Here is a 17326-nt window from a genome sequence, read left to right as displayed (position 1 = left end):
CTCTTCCCAGACGCTTGAGTCTTTCAAACCTTTTAAAACAAAACACTTGTTTTAAAGCATGCTAGGACATGTGTTAACTTTGAGGATATCCCAGATAGATTAATGCATTAACCACAGGCTTGCTTCTGTTTCCTTGCTAATACAGAAATATGTAGGCATATTTCCAATAAAGGGAACGTGAGATTTTTTGGCAGATAGATTAATCCAACTTGGGCAATGGTAGTTTGTGACTGGCGTCTTCAAATGTTCCCTGTCAAAGAAGAACATGTTGCAACACCTATATCCAAAATTCATGCCTTTGATATATTTGCCTGGCGATAAATACCCCACTCAGGCAGAATAGGCCATTTCTGCCAGCCATTTCGCTGCCAAAGTAGGGCCCTCAGAATGTAATGTATTATTACGTGCCGGGGCTTAGTGAAGCTTCCACATTATGTAAGTGAAAGACTGCGGGGAGCTCCCAGCATGCCATGTGCGATGAACTGAGTGTATTAATTCTGTGTAAATGTTCCAAATTAAAATGTAGCTCCTGTCTCCTTTTTGTGTCTAATGTTAGCGTGTGTGTCTGTTATTATTTTGTCTGCGTTTATTGCCAGTGTCAGTTCATCTGTCACCGTCTGTCTCCATTATGTCAAAGTTAGACCTGCGTCTCATTTTCTCCAGTCTGTATCAGTGTTGAATTGGACTAAATCGTGTCATTAAGATTGGCTATTCACACACTTATATTGAATTTCATTGGCTGTTGGTGGAACTTTAGGAGATGTGAGGAACTGTAGCCATGTATAAGCATAACAAATTTCACAATTTTAGCTTAAGCGAATCTTGAGATATTGACATGGGCCAGTTGTAGCACCCCCTACGGTCAGAATCAAAAAATGTGGTATGCATCCAGAGTATGTGGTAGTGATGCAGGGAGTCAAATTTCATCAAGTTTAACCTTTACATCACATGATATTGTTGTCACGATCCGCTCCACGATCCATGTTTTCTCTGTCATGTGCCCCATGTCATGTTCTCTTATCTCAGAATCCAGCACACTCACCTAACTAAGCCGACACATGCGCACACACTTGTGTGTCGCTGTACAATGTTTCACCTTACACACAGCGTACACAGCAGGTCAATCGTAATTCAGTCACAGCAAATATAAGCTACAGGCTATCTCACCATCTATAATTCACCTGGGCTATTTCCATTGACCGTATGTGGGCTTGGCTGTCCATGTGTTTGTAGATCTTTATTTCATAGCCTCTTTGTATCAGGACCCCTAACTTCACCATTGAGCCATTCTTCCACGAGGTGTATGTCCCTTTTCTTCTTTCTCTAATAGCATGCTTGCAAATGGCGATGGCTGTGGAAACATTGTTCCTCATCACCATATTAAGTACATATATGCATATCATGCAGCCGAACTCTACCCACTCACATTGTCTTTCTTCCCCTCCTAGTCTAGACTATCTCCGCTGTGGGATGCTGCTGAAGTCTCTCCACATTCACCATTTACTTGCAGAAACCCTCGGCCTACACCTACCCACCCTTACCACACTGTTATGCACTTATTCTGCCCCATACGCTGTGCTGACCTTTACCTGCAATGTAACTACTGCTCTACTTACCGTGGTAATAGTAACCTTACGAGCACACTGTATACCCACTAAGCTGTTCTACAATACTTGAATGCTCTTTCCCCACCTTATTGACTATCAAATTTGTATGTATCATTATGTTTGTATGTATTTGTATTGTGTACATTTACCACATATACATATCCTGATATGTGTTCTGATCGTCTCCCTTCCCCTAGTCCTCTCTCCCCTTTGGCCACAAGCCCCCACTGAATTTAATTTAACTGAATTAACAGCCAATTAGGTTGGAAACAGCATAACTGACGTTTTGCATTACCTGAACTTTCTGTTTATTGTGACCATTACCATAGCGACAGCCACGCGCAGTGAGGTAGCGGTTGAGGAAAACATTTCACACCATTTATGTAACATTTAAATGCGGATTCACATGTCTGTTTGATGTCTGTTTAAATGTCTGTTTGACTGTTCTATGTGGAGTTGTGGATCTCTCCCCATTCAATTAGATGGCTGATGAGTGGTGAGACCTGCCTATGCAGACGTATAAGGTCTTGCCAATAAGGACTGGCTATATATATAGGTAGGCCTGTCAAATCACAAAATCAGTCAAATGTCGCAAATGCTACTGCAAATACTGTTGCACTCTTTTTTTTACATAATTTTGGTAATTTTCCATCAATCTAATTAATATAACTAATAACTACAATAATCCTTATTCTGTACAAGGAACAATGAAAATGATTCAGTGGTTCAGAAAAAAACAAATGTGGCATACTTTCTTACTGTTAAACAAAGTATTTCAAGGGATGAGCAGTGTGCCAGATTTAGTTTTTTTTCTGATCTATTTGTCTTCTTTTCTGAGCAGCTGGCGTTAAGATATGTAGATACTATGTAGATAAGCTCAGACGAAAAACCATGGGGATACACAAAGCATGCATACACCCTTGGATTTGTTTGTATCCCTGTGTTATTGCACAAATTAGCATAGGTATATGCCCAAGCAATGCTATATAAGACAATCAGAGTGTTGTTTGCAATTATATTATATTACAATTATATTATTATAATTGCCTTGTATGCCACCAGGGTGCTATTTTTAGATGCATGTGTAAAAATTCAATCACTTCTCAATGAGGTGATTCGTATGAGCATAGTTGTAAAGGGATGGATGTTCCTCATGAAATGTTAAGTAATTAAAAGCATTTCCAAGCTCCGATGAAGAGTAGGAATGCAAGGCATGTCTCTGTAATTAAGCCATCACTGTTGCATATAACTTCAAACTCTCTCTCTCTCTCTCTCTCTCTGTATCTCTCTGTGCCCTTAGATTTCCCAGCCACCTTCCCTCTCCTCTCAAACATTTCTTCAAATCATGTTCGTCAGCACAGTCTCCTTCTGTCTGAATGAACTCCGTTTTTACTCTACCTGTTGTTCACAGACAAAGGTATAGAAGCTGTGCAAAACCCCCAAAAGATTTGGTATCAACACGATGGAGGTAGATGACTCACAATAAATGAAATAAACAAAGTATAGTGTAGTGTATACCGTGTAGTGAAATCTTTTTACGGTGTACTATTTTTTAAACTTGTAAATGTACTTTTTTTCAATAGTGTACTTAATGCCTTGACCAGGTCCAGCTGAGGTCCTGTGGTATCTGAGTGATAGATCCACTGTAGGAGAGTTCAATATCTGACAACTAACAGCGTTCTGACCTGACCGTTCTAAACTTCACAGGCCAGTGTCGCATTTCACACACAGTTGAGAGTCACAGCTGAAAAGTGTCTGGGAAACATCATACAAATATGTTTACAGCAGGCTAGCTATATGGAGTATCCAGCTATGTTTTCTTTCCTTCAACCTTATGAAATAATCCTAGGTATTTTATCAGTAAACAGCACCTACAAGTGAGAACGCTGGGCCTCATCTTCCGCGATTTTTTGAACTTCTCTGAAATGTCCAGATGTGAGCAGTTCAGCGAGTGAACTGGTAAACTGATCAAGGACCAGTTAGGTGTGGTACTACTAGGCTATTCTTTCCCTCCTTGTGTAGACTATCTCTGCTGTGGGATACTGCTCTAGTCTCTCTACCTGATCTACTTGCAGAAACCTTCGGCCTACACCTACCCACACCCACAACTCTGTCATGCACTTATTCTACCCTATACTCTTTACTAGCATTTAAATGTAATGTAAATAATTGCCACCATCGACATAGTTTTCTGTTCCACTAATCTACTTACCCTTGTAAAAGTAACCTCACAAGCACAGTACTACTAAGCTGCTTTACAATACTTGAATGCTCTCTCCCCACCTTATCCACTATCAACTTGGTATGTATTGTGTATATACCATGTTATGTTTATATGTATTGTGTACATCTACCACATGTATGCTAGCATGCTCATCCTGATACATGTATGAATTGCCATGTTTCTGATTGTCTCCCCTCCCCTTCTGCCACAAGCTGTCAATGGTGGCTGTCAATCATCCCTATTGGCTCCTCCTGAACTTTGTTTAGAAAACACTATTAATCGTAGCCAGTTTTAATGGAGGTAATGGCGCTCTGTGACAGCTAGCCAGAATTACATTTATTTCCTAAAACATAGCAATATTTTGTGCAGTTCACCTCTTTCACAGGCGGCTACTCTCAGCTGCAGTTTGCTTTTAAAAGTAACCTAGGTCTTCTCCAACTGGAAGAAGATCATGTGCAAGCCTACTGTATAGTCAATCAATAATTTCGTATTTGTTTTCCATGGTCCCTGATTGCTTTATTCTCCCATAAAAAATGAATAACAATAAAAAAGTCATTAAACTTTAGACTAGATTCAACCAAATGAGCAAGATTGTTTAAAGTCTGTGTATGTAAACATAGCATAGCCTACTGGTAAAAAAACAAACAATTTTTTATTCCAATTTTCCTTTTCTTCTAATGGCAAGAAGCCCAGGTGATGATTAGCCTCTTGAAAACATAAAAATATGTGAGTAGTGTGTGTCACCAAGCAATACCACAATTCATTGCAAAGGTAACAGACTGACAAAGAAGACTGGCCATTCATTGGTTTACATTTCAGTTTTCCCAAATAGCAAAAAGTCACTGGGACCCTCCGAAACATCTGGCCCAGATCCGCCAAACGAATCCGCTCCTTTGTTCAAACGCACATCGGCCCAAAAGTGTTGTGGATCCACATAACAGATCTGTGGTGGACATGGGCCATTTCAATATGGTCCTCCACGTTCCAAATGCTGCACAGATCTGTTTACCAGATCTCAGCGAGCACCTTTGGCCTCAATAGCTCCATTTGAAGGCTAATGTAGATAGCTAATACCAAACTATACACAGCCATTTTTAGAAATAATAACTGGGCTGGAAAAATCTAAAGTAGGCTACTTTCCATGGTGAACATGAGGGGGGATTCTACTGTTCCGATCAATATTCAATGGATGAACAGACATGGTATTGTGACAAGGAAGATCAGCTGGAGAGAACTTTGGGATATTAAATTCATTGTTGGAGCCACTGATGATGTCATCTGCAGAACGTCAGTCAGTGGGGTAGGTGAAGACGGAAACTGCAAGTTGTGTTTGGGTGTTGGCTCATTAAAACATATTCTGTCTGGATGTAAAACTAGCCTGACCCAGGGTCGCTACATGTGGAGACATAATCTGTTTTTAAAATAATTTCCATGTTAATTTGAGAATAAACAAATTGAAGTGAACTCTTTGCTGATTAATGGCAGGGACAGTAGGATTTCTTGTGTGAGAGGGGCAGAACAGTGGACACCAGGAAAGTACAAACAGTACTGGCAAAGCGTGAGATTGGAGATCTCTGGCTAATGTCAGAAAACAACTTCAAGTTCCTCAGTGTATTGTTGTGACTGCTATGAGACCAGACATGATGTTTAATTGTGAGTGTGAACACATTGTTTACTTTAATGAGTTAACGATTCCCTTTGAAAATGTGATCGAGGAAGGATTTGAAAGGAAGAAGCTAAGTATGCAGAACTGGTAGCGGAAGCGAGTGAACGAGGTTGGCAAGTGCACACAAGACAGATAGGTGTTAGAGGCTTTGTAGCTAAATCAACCACAACACTTCTGTTGGATTTTGGTTTTTGAGGACAGTCACTCAAAGAAGCTTTAAAGGAGTTGTCTGAGGCTGCTGAAAAAGTGAGCCAGTGGTTGAGGCGTTCACGGATTAGTTGGGGTCAGTAATTAACCTCATCTAACACTGAGATATGTGAAATCATGTATCTTAAGGTGTATCTGTTGTTGTCTCTGGTAGTGGTGTCCTGACCCATCATGAGTAGGGAGGGGCGTAAGTCTGGGATGCAAGACACCAACATTGAGCCTTCTAGAGGTGTCGTGGGCCTAATTCAACAAAACACTGAGGGAGGAAGGTGCCTGATTGAAAATGCCAGTGCTCATAAAGACACCTTTGTTGTTGTTGTTGTATCCTGCTGCTCAGGTTATATGGTTGGGCAGTCACGTTGTGTTCAGCAGTTGTGGGCTACAGACAGCGCATCCCAGGTAAACCATGTGTCACATGTTGTGGCTGTCACCATGGATAAAGAACTCTATTGATTATGCAGTACAATATGGTTCTTTTCACCATGATCAAAAAACATCCTTAATCTCCCTTATCTTAGTCTTATTAATTCTAACCTTAAAATGTGTGCAAAGACTTGGCATTATGGCTAGATTCATTTATTGACTCACTTACAAATTACGACCAGACTGGCTTTTTTGAGGGGTAGATTTGCGGCTGATAACATTAGAAGGCTTGCCGTATTTTCCCTGACTATTAACCGCAGCATATATAAACAACATTACAATATTTTATGTAATTGTATCCAATAAACCTGTGTATTAACTGCACCCATGTATTTACTGCTGGTTATTCAACATTACGTCATCGTGTCAAGTAACACTAAATGCCATGCAGTTGTGACGAGAGAGCTACTAGCCATTTAAAAGTTGTACGTAGGGATGGGCATTTTCAAGAAAAAATACTTGTCCTCTCCCCACACATGTAAATACTTAATTCCAACTCACAGAGAAAACCAGTTATTAGTTTATTTAGTGTTATGGTGTCGTGTGGGAATGGACGCTAAACGTTTAAGTTGTATCATTAATTAATCCCCTGGCAACCTAGTACCATAAATGATAATCTTCTGACATGCTTGCAGTGGGAATCACATCCATTGGATTAACATGTTCGAGAAGGGCAGAGGGGAGGAGGACTTCTCCCCTTTCATTCACTACATTAGTATCAGAGTAAGCCTTTACTCCATTGATGTCCCATTATGTGAAACCATTTAACATAATCCTCAAGCGGTTGTAATCACTTTGAACCTAAGACTGCCTTTTAGTGGTGAGCTGATTTTGATAAATTAAACAAATGGTATTTCCTGGTTGCTATGGTTGTCTAGTTGCTATGCTACCTAAGGAAACTTTTATATTACCTTCATTTTCCATTTGCATGAAATGATAGCAAGTTATCTGATGTTACAGTCTCCTCAATTTAACTTATACAATTATAATAGGAAAAGGTAAACCCTCAGGGTGCCTGTGCAGGTTCATATTAACATGAGTTCATAATCACTTCATATTAAAATGCTAACTGTAAAAATGGTTCCCTGAGGCCCCATGCAGACGAAGTCTAGTTTGCCTGAACCCGGAGAGAAGCGTCTCCGGATAGCCCTATCGTGCAGACGAACCCACTGTATCCGCACAGATCCGAATCGGGGGTCCAAAGTGAGTAAACTCAAAATCTGGTCGCGGGTTGGTGTTCGTATGCACGCCATCCGCAAACCCAATCGGATTGCCCCACCTGATTGCCTCGCGACCTCAGGCTGAACCCGTATTAACCCCACTGCTTCAGTTCATAACAGCAACAACATAAACTAAATGTATGACGTGGCTCCTTTTTTGTGACTTACATTTTTCTACTGTGCTTAGTTGTTTGTATTTGGATAGTGTGCTGCTTTACCTACATGTGGATAGTTTTTCGTGGTCTTACTTAGCCAGTTGGACATCATTTTTTAGACCAGCCAGAACAATGGACACAACCGGCATTATTTAATAACTGAATGGGTTGCCATGGCGCAGCGAGTGTGGCAGCCAGTTATAACACCTCTCCCGTTTAAAAAAATTATAATTCTTCCTATTACCTTGCTGCTTTTACACGTGAATTTTCCTAACGGGATTAATACAAATGTATCTATCTATCTATCTAAATCGATGTTGTTAGGAAAGGGATGACATTAACAAGCCATACTTTAATCTATCACTGTTTAATCTATTTGCATCAGACCATTTTTCAAAACCAGTTTTAAAAAGTGTCAGCAATAGCCTATATGAGCAAATCTGAAAAGATTTGTATTATAGACGGAAGTTTCAAAATGGTCTGTAATAAAGATGAATGTTACGTTAGCTTTAGTCCTGTCAGCAGAGGTGTCAAGTAACGAAGTACAAATACTTCGTTACTGTACTTAAGTAGAATTTTTAGGTATCTTTACTTTACTCAAGTATTTATTTTTCTGGCAACTTTTTACTTTTACTTCTTACATTTTAACACAAGTATCTGTACTTTCTACTCCTTACATTTTTAAAACAGCCTCGTTACTCTTGGTTCCGGTTTTATTTCAAAAGTTTCAAATGTGCGCCTTCCAATACAGATCAATGGCGCCATCCAGATATACTGATTTCGAGCGTAATTGGATGAAGCATAGAAACCCATAACACTCATTGGTTAGGCAGGCTATCCATCTTCTTTACGCATGACGCATGACAACAGAGGCGACTTAAATGATACAACGCGCGGCAATGGCAGTGTCAGATAGAGATGGCAACTCTGGCGAGACAGTAATGGCGATGGAGAACAGCAAAACCTTCCACATCCCTGGCCCTACCTCAAAGAATTGTTGGAAATCGTCGGGAGCAAAAAGGACTCATGGAGAATGCCGTACAAACTTTTCGAACCCAAGAACCACGTACTTTTGCCATTCAAAACATGTAGAGGTAAGCTCTGTATTATTGTTATTATAATAATGGTCGATTTACAATGCTTGCGACAGCTTGGCTAGCAGAGGAAGATGCCAACATGCCTTGGTTTGCTTGCTAGCAGTTGCCTACTGAAGGATCCTAAGTTACAGGTTAACCTAGTTAGCTCTCTGTGATGTTTAACAAATAAGCTGTAGGCTAATTCACTACCACGATCTAAAATGTACTACACAGTAGCAGTGTCGATTTTAGCCTGAAATTTCTGGGGGGGCAATTTGGTATGAGGTCATGTCACCTCACAAAAATAGTCTACATTCCTCATTGTAGTCTGAATTAAAACTTCCAAAATACTCGAAAACTAGCGATAGCTAACTAGCAGTAACGTTACTGGCATTGGTCTGTCTGAAACGATCTGACTATGTTTTTTTTTTCTTGGTCACAGGGTACAGTTCTCGCGGTTTTCGCAATATTCGAGTCGAGTTGCTAGGCAGATTTCGTGGGGCACATCTGAAAGTGCCCCATCTCCCAATGTTAACTTTGAGGTTAACTGTGTGGTTCACGCTCATTAATGTTTCCATGGCAACGGTCTTAAGCTTGCGCCGTAGCCCACAGAGCAGAGAAGGACAGCGGAGAGCAGCATTTCACAGAACAAGCACACAGACAGAAACACACATGAATCAAATAACTCCAAAACAGGACTATAATGCTTGTGAGTCAAGCTTATTCTCACACACACATTCACAAACACATTCACGCTACTATACATATTAAATAAAATAAGATATATTTTGCCACAAAGCACAGATTGAGCTTTCTGCAAAACAGCGCCTAATGTAGAAACGCCACTGCACAGTAGTAAGCTAATATAAGGCTATTTAATATTCAGTTTATGTATCAGTGTTTCCCACAGGAAATGTGTTAGTTAGGCTTGTGATTGTCCTGGGAGATAACTGAAAAATGTATCACACCAAAATAATTCATGTAGTCCTTAGTGTCACATTTGTTTTGAGCTGTCCTGTTGGTTTGAATGCGACTAAAAATACCCATGTATGTACCTGCCCCTTTTAATTTTTAAAGCTGAACTATGTCTATATTCTTTCACTTTGAATTGAAAAGCTATAAAACACTACATATACAGTATATTTACTAACCCTCAACACAGATGATTAGCATTACATAATTGGTTTGTTATTGAATTGAAGGTGTTCCATGAAAAAAATATGACATTTTGAGTTTTTTATTTGTTATTTTAACAGGTTTACTCCTGTCGAGCTTGCATTTCTGGCAGAATATGCAAAGACTATGAACCTAGTTGCAAAGGCCCTTGATGGGAGACGAATGTGGAAATGGGGTGGAGGTCTACTTGAATTCCAATAAAGTTTGAGAAAAACATGCTCTTCGAGTTTGTTGTCTTTGACAGCATTATTATATTTTTGTATGACATTTTTTACCATGTCTTGGGCTCCATGTAGCACTAAGCTTCTATTTCTTACAGTCGTGTCAATTATATTAAGTCAAACTAGTTTAGCTTTAAATGTTTTTTTTAATTTTTTTTATTAAGGTTACTTTTTACTTTTATACTTTAAGTAAATTTTAGAGCCTGTACTTTTTTACTTTTACTTGAGTAAAAAGGTTAAGTCGATACTTCAACTTTTACCAGAGTATTTTTAAACTCCAGTATCAATACTTCTACTTGAGTAACGAATGTGTTTACTTTTGACACCACTGCCTGTCAGACAACGATAGCGAAAGCTACTAGCTAGCGTTAACGTTACTTCAGAGGTTCAGTACGTGAAGGACAAAGCCCTCAACAATAGCCTACATGTGTTGTTAGTAATAAAACCATGAAATTGGAAGCAATTGTAAACCATGAAACATCCAGGATCCACAGCACTTGCATTGTGGTCTCTCGTGCTCAAGCTCAGCATCTCCATAAAGCACAGGCATTTAAACAACTCAGACATGTCATGTTGCACATTGCTTTGTTGCACTGTTCTAAACTCTTTATTATCAATAACAAATATAATTATTTTTCGCTTAACCTACAGTCTGCTCTGACCACTGATTTTATAAACCACCATAATGTTTTACTGTGCAGATTAAATGTAGGCTATGCGGCTAGGCTAAACGTTGCTAGTTGGAGCTCGACTACTGTCATATGTTACTTTGATAGCATGCTCCTGTGTTCTTCTCCGTTTTCTTCAGTTGTCTGTAGCACTATTAAAGCGCCACCAACAGGCGTGGGGGATGTACTACAGCGGATTCAATCGGATTCACTGGGTTCATGTGCACGCGATTAAAAAGTGGATGTGTGTGAAAAATGAATCCGGGTTCAGGCAAACTAGACTTCATGTGCACAGGGCCTAAGCTATGAGCAGGGTTCAGGCTCTGGGCTCTGTAAAGCGCCTGGAGAGAATTTTTATTTTCACGCTACACACACATTCAAGGAGAATTAAAGCAACATTTGGTAGAAATGGCGTGACACCTCTCGCAAGAACTACATGCTTTATGCTTTTTACGCTACAAAGCTTTATTGAACCACCTCACACAACAACAGCTAGAGAGTTAAACACCTTAAACTGATCACAAACCACTGGTTCTGCTGATCAATGCCAAAGACCTTGACTCAGTTCCACTGAATTGCTCCTGCAAATGTTGTGCTACTATCCAAGAGCAGTCTACGTACCTGGTAAACAGCTCGTAGTAGCAGACACACCCTCAAGACACCTTCAGACGGTCATCACCACAGGAGTCTGTGAGCTGATCCATGAGGTAAAAACCTATGAACTAGGCCTGATTGGACCAATTTGGCACCAAGAGCTATATTAATTTCTTCAGAGGGGGGCATCAGAGAAGGAGTGCTTGCCTGCTATGAGGTTAAGTACATTCTGCATATACTGAGTTGCTAGTTTTGAGAAAATTAGTACTTTGAGTTTTGATTTATTTTTGTTTTGTTTACATGTCTACTACTCTAGTTAGCCCACATCCCAACATGCGGGGTGGCCGCCTTGGTCCCTCACACCTCCCCTTTGTGGAGTAGTGATCCACTGCTTTGCCCCAGCCCAGTTTGGGGTAATGGGAGAAGCTGGTGTGTTGTTTTGCGACTGACTTCCAGTAGGTAGGCTACTTTGGAAAGGATAGCTTATTTCAAACAAAGGATATGTGAGACCTTTCAGTACTTCTACCAAAGTACTTTTAGATTAAAACATATCTAAAATCTTAACCAGACTACATTTGGTTAACTGTATTGTTTGTCAGTCAGCTAGTGGTTTGCTGATGTTTACGTACTTTAACCTCTTACTGTTCATGTTGTATGCTTGCTCAAATTATTTTAACGGGTGGGCATATTCTTCCAGATGCCCCGGACACAGATGTTGTGGCTTCACCTTTACTTTTTCTCCTTAATGACGACTCTCTCCTGCAGATCTCCGTCTCTCAGGGCAAACTACCCTTTGTGGCTCTTCAAGGAATGAAAAAAGTATATAAGTATACATTTGTTGCTTTGCATTGACATTTTATTCTTTTTCCCAGAGCTAAGCAGTTATCAGTTATAAGTAAGTTATTTTGGAATGTAACGTTCGAAATCTGTCATGGTTTTTTAGCTAGTTCTCTCTGATACCCTACACAGGCTAGTAAACTCAATAGATGGTCTATACCGAGCAAAGTGAGCAAACGAATGAGTGGACATTCTGAACAGAACTTTTGCCATCCTCCAGTACATGCTCGTGTTTTGGAAAGGTTGTCAATGCAATCTTCTGCTTTAAACCACACAAAGACACACACAAATACACTCTGTCACTCTTCCACTTAGTCACTCTCTTTGGCTTAATACGTCACACCAAACACATATTATACAGCATCCTAAGTAAAATATAATTGCATGAGTAAGAGAGACAGACAGAGAGATGCAGTGAGAGGGAGAAAGAGGCCAGAGAAGACACATACCTTAATGAACATATCATATCAGCAATACACCCTGTGTATACTTTAAGTATAAAGGATGTTTTTTGTTATACATGTCACTAAATCAGTAGAAAACACCTTTACTTTTCTGTGGGCTAGCTGGAGAGCATGGTTAAAAGATGGAATGCCTGTCTGTCATCTCTCTAAACTACCTGATTAAACCATTACACACATATTATCAAACATGACACTGCATTCAAATGGATCAGATGGCCTAATTTTCTGGGAGATCCATAATCTGATATATTCCACGATACATGGTGCCTCTTTCCAAACACTACTAGATGCCAGGTCAATGTGTGGCACCTTTACTGCGCCTGGCTTGGCAACTGCTATCCCACAAACACAACGCAAAGTCCAACTGACAAATACGAGGGTATACCATAACATTCTGTTAAAGTGAACTGATACAAAAGGCTATTTAAATCATTTGGAATGTGGCTCAAGCCAACAACTTGACTAACGCACAGACACAGCCTAAGAGCTTACTATAATAGTAAGAATAATGAGGGTTGGGCTTGCCCAGAGGTACAGAACACCAGGTAAAGGTTAATGGATTTAGGTTAATATGTCATAGAGTTCTATCTACTTTTACTGGAGAGGATAAAAGTATACTAAGATATTATAAGATATACTAAAATATTTTAACATTAATTTACAGACAAAAAGCAGGCAATAACATAGCAGCATCTAAGAAGTAAACATTCTTGATCTTCCATCTAGCCACCTTGCTTTTGAGCAGTGAGAGAGAGTCTTTGGCCGGGGTATGTAAAGTTTGGAGCTGAGCACAGCATTCTCAGTAGGGAAAGCAACACCTCCAGGCAGAGTCCTACAGGTCGTTGCCATGGTGAGGAGCATTCTGGTTCACACAGGCCGATCAAGGCCTTGTGAATAATTGATGCCCATCTATTATTAGTAAAACCTCATTTAAAGTTAATTCTACTGACTCTATGACACAAGCTTTAACTTGTGGCCCTGAAGAAGTAAAGACTTTACTCCAAAATGCTTTGGGCCTGTATTCACAAAGCATTTTATCTTACCACTACGAGTTGCTGGCTCAAATTAAGATTAAGGATGTTTAATCAACAACAAAGACAGAATGTATGATTGTTAAAGCTGATTTATTGTAAGAAACAATGACCAATTATGCTAACCAACATGATAGTGTCATGCTAGTGCACAATAACCTTTAAATATTCTTATTTTGGTTATATGAATGGGAGCTTATCTATGTTCCTAGGGTCCTATGTTCCCAGTTCAATATTCAAGTTAACATTTTAAATAAATATTATCCTTTTTTCTTGGAGCAAAGCTTCAAAACAGCTATATAAACACAACAAATCAAATTGTTATCATTGTTACATCTGTGGTGGTCCAGGTCAAATCTGACCTGGAAAAGAATGTTAAAGAGTCAGGCGGTTCTCTGGATAAAACTTTACTCAAACTTGACTCTTGTTTGTTTAGGTTGGGTTTGATCCACAAAACATTTTACCCTAGTTTTGATGACTTGGTTTGATGAGATTTTCAGCAGTAAGGTAAATGTGGCCTTTGGGTGTGCCCCGGATATTTGAAATGTCCAGAGACACCCCTGGTGCATGCCATTTGGCCTTTTTTCATTTTTCCATGACAACCTTTTTACCTCAAATGGGGAACATCTTTTTCAGGTTCCCATTGTGTGCTATATAGAGCTGGGGAACATAGGACCATGGGAACATAGGACCTTAGGAACATTGGACCATGGGAACATAGGACCTTAGGAACATAGGACCTTAGGAACATAGGACCTTAGGAACATAGGACCTTGGGAACATTGGACCCTGGGAGAGCACAGATTTACAACTAGAGAAAATGTTTCATTAATATCTCGCCTGGAGTTTACTGCAGACATTCATATTTGGATGTGAGTAAGAGTATGGTTAGTTGCATGATGTGTTTATTTCCATTTCCATAGCTATACCTAAGAATGGGAAAAAAAGCCCTTTTACGATTGTGGTGATATTACAATTGCACCGGTTCTCTCTTACAATGTTAGGCTTTGAAAATAAGGGAGATGGCCCTTAGCCCTTACATTTAGACAAGGCTTCATGGCTGGAACTAAAAGGTGGATGTAGGGGGTCCACAATTTCAAGAGGATGGCAAAAAAAAGTCATTACTTAAGAAGATCCATATTTAAGCATTTATGTGTAAGATGTGTAAAGAAGGTTTTTATGGTCAGGTGAGGCCAAAATTCTCCAAGTGATACATGTGGTGCAAATCTAACTGTCCTGAAGTGAAACGCTTTGAGAGGGGATTCACATTCCAGCAGTACAATTACCTTAAAGCTACACTATGTAACAATTTGACTTAAAACAGCTTCAAACTAGAGATGCAGATCTGCAAGAAAATACAGAAAGTGTAATAGCCCCGCAGTGGTGTAGGAGCGCTAATTGGAAGTGGAACCACACAGATCAGGCAGGAAATTGAAGGAGAGCATTGGAAATTGTGACCAAATTTTCTCCTTAACTCTTGTAATCTATAAAGTGTTGATGACTTTCAGAGGGCTGAATGCTTTCACAAGGCAGTATATATATATATATATATATATATATATATATATGAATATACAGGGTTCCCATCTATTTTGTTGACAACATTTCAAAACTTTAACTATTGCATAAAACTTAAACAACAACCTTTTCCATTCATTTTGTAATAACCCAGTTTAGCTATGTCAATTCAATTGGAAACTGAATCATGCTGCAGAAATCCACACCGTGAAACATTATCTATGGAAGAGCACGATAATAATATGATTAATTTCTTTAGACGTCAAATTCAAATGTCATTCATTTTCCAAAACTTTCAATGACCTTCCTGAATTTCATGACTTTTCCAGTCCTGGAAAATGGGATTTAAAAATTCCATGACTTTTCAAGGATTTCTATGGCCGTGGGAACCCTGTATATATAAAAGTCAAGTCGCTCACATAGCACCTGTCTGTGCTGTCAGTGCAGAGGAGAGCCAGCTACAACCACACCAGAGGGGGTGGGGGGAACAGGAGAGAACCTCCTTTCCTGTGACACAATCAGCCAACATATCCAGCCAACATATCCAGTTACCGTGTGCACCTATACATATAACAGGCCCTCATTGTCTTTCCATTCTAGAGAGAACAAGGAAAAGGGCAGCTGGGAAGCCACAGGCCCCTGGCTGGGTATCTCCTAGATCAGTTGACACATAGGCACACTTCAGCAGGCCCATTAGACCTGCCACACCTTTTAATGTCACCCCAAACGCAACAGCCTTGCATCTCATGATGTGACTCAGTTATCTCAGGGGGGGTGTGAAACGTGGGCAGCATGGTGCTCACACATCAGATTAAATAAGGCTGAATGGCACATCAGTGTGAAGTACAAGCATACAGCCCAAAACATCTCTCAGCACACCCCACTGTTTACTCTTGCGGTGCATCATCCCAGCTAACCAAAGCTTACAGGCTTGGCTTGAAACATGTCAGGGTGATATGAGTAGATTTAATTTGTGTCTCTGAAATGTATATGACATTTCTGTAATATATTCATCTATTTTGAACTCATCCAGACATGCTTCTGGATTCCGTTTTCATTCTTCAACAGGTCAACCTCATTAAATCTACTTCAGTAATGTTACTTTTCCCTTTAAAATGAAATGTTGAGATTAAAATGAATTTTACATAACACATATGGAAGCCATCACTGTGCATTTCCAGTTCCAGCCTACTGCATGGACTTTATACCTGGTTCAACTTGTGGTGGTCACTTAAATAAATTATTATTTCAAAAGGGGGTACGTAAGATGATGTTGGAGCATTTACGGTCGGTCTCGCAATGTTTTCCTACATCAACAAAACAAAGCCATGGAGTCGAAGCCATACAACGTTTTAGCTTCGGTTTCACAGAGGACAGTCAGCCACTTTGAGTCACTGGCAAAAACGGCATGCGTCAAGCGTGCTATTTTTAATCCAACGAGACTGAACTAGTGAGCATCTTCTTGAATCTCATGCAGTTGGCTACTAACTCATTCAAATAATGCTGAAATGGCATACTCCATGAACTAAGGTATAGAAGTAGACCATAAAAGACGCATTTCACAATAACTGTAGCCTGCCGTTGTTGTCTTAGGTATTCAGTAGCCTATGCAATCAATATTTTAGTGTAAACTAAAACCTATAATGGAATACCTGTCACTAAAGTAAAGAACCGCGCAGAGTAATACAATAAAATAAACATTTTACCGCTAAATCACCAGTTGTTTGTTTGCTCCATGTCTTCGTCGAGTAGATTTCAACCTGTTTGATGTTTTCTTCCTTTTTTCACTTGCCTCTGGCTATGCTGGTGCACTCTTCTCACTGCGCGCTCCCCATCAGTAGCATTCCTTGCGGCAGCGCGCTGTCAGTTGAAGAAGCAGCTCCACCCCTAGCAACGAATTCAAATCGTAGACAGGCCTTCTGTACCTGAAGTTATTTCAGGCCCCTTTCTGTCCTGACCCTCCCACCCTCCCATCCGTTATGGTGTATGACCACAGATTAAACACATGTGTTGTAACTTTGTGTTAAAGATGTCATTTGACTATCAAGTCACTCACTAAACTTGTGTTTTCTGAGTCCCATCCACAGTTTATAGTGAGTGGTCTACAACCTGTTCTAGTGTGTGATTTTTGACATAAGGCCTACTTCATAGGCTACATATTTCGACCTTCCACTGATTTATTTTCAACAAAAAACAGGCTATATAGGAAGGGCGGGAGGATGCATGGCCGAAGGGTGTA

At 39.9% G+C, this 17326-nt stretch overlaps 1 protein-coding gene across 1 annotated transcript in view; it reads right to left on the bottom strand.

The window, feature by feature from the left end:
- Nucleotides 1-16960, bottom strand: part of frya (furry homolog a (Drosophila)) — a 77704-nt gene extending 60744 nt beyond the window's left edge. The window contains exon 1 of the mRNA XM_031573258.2: nucleotides 16794-16960. The gene's annotated coding sequence lies outside the window, so the exon portion shown is untranslated. The remainder of the gene's footprint in view (nucleotides 1-16793) is intronic.
- Nucleotides 16961-17326: the final 366 nt, after the last annotated feature.

This window comes from Clupea harengus, chromosome 9 (assembly GCF_900700415.2).
Source record: "Clupea harengus chromosome 9, Ch_v2.0.2, whole genome shotgun sequence".
Lineage (NCBI taxonomy): Eukaryota > Metazoa > Chordata > Actinopteri > Clupeiformes > Clupeidae > Clupea > Clupea harengus.
This window is presented reverse-complemented; position numbering and strand designations above follow the sequence as displayed.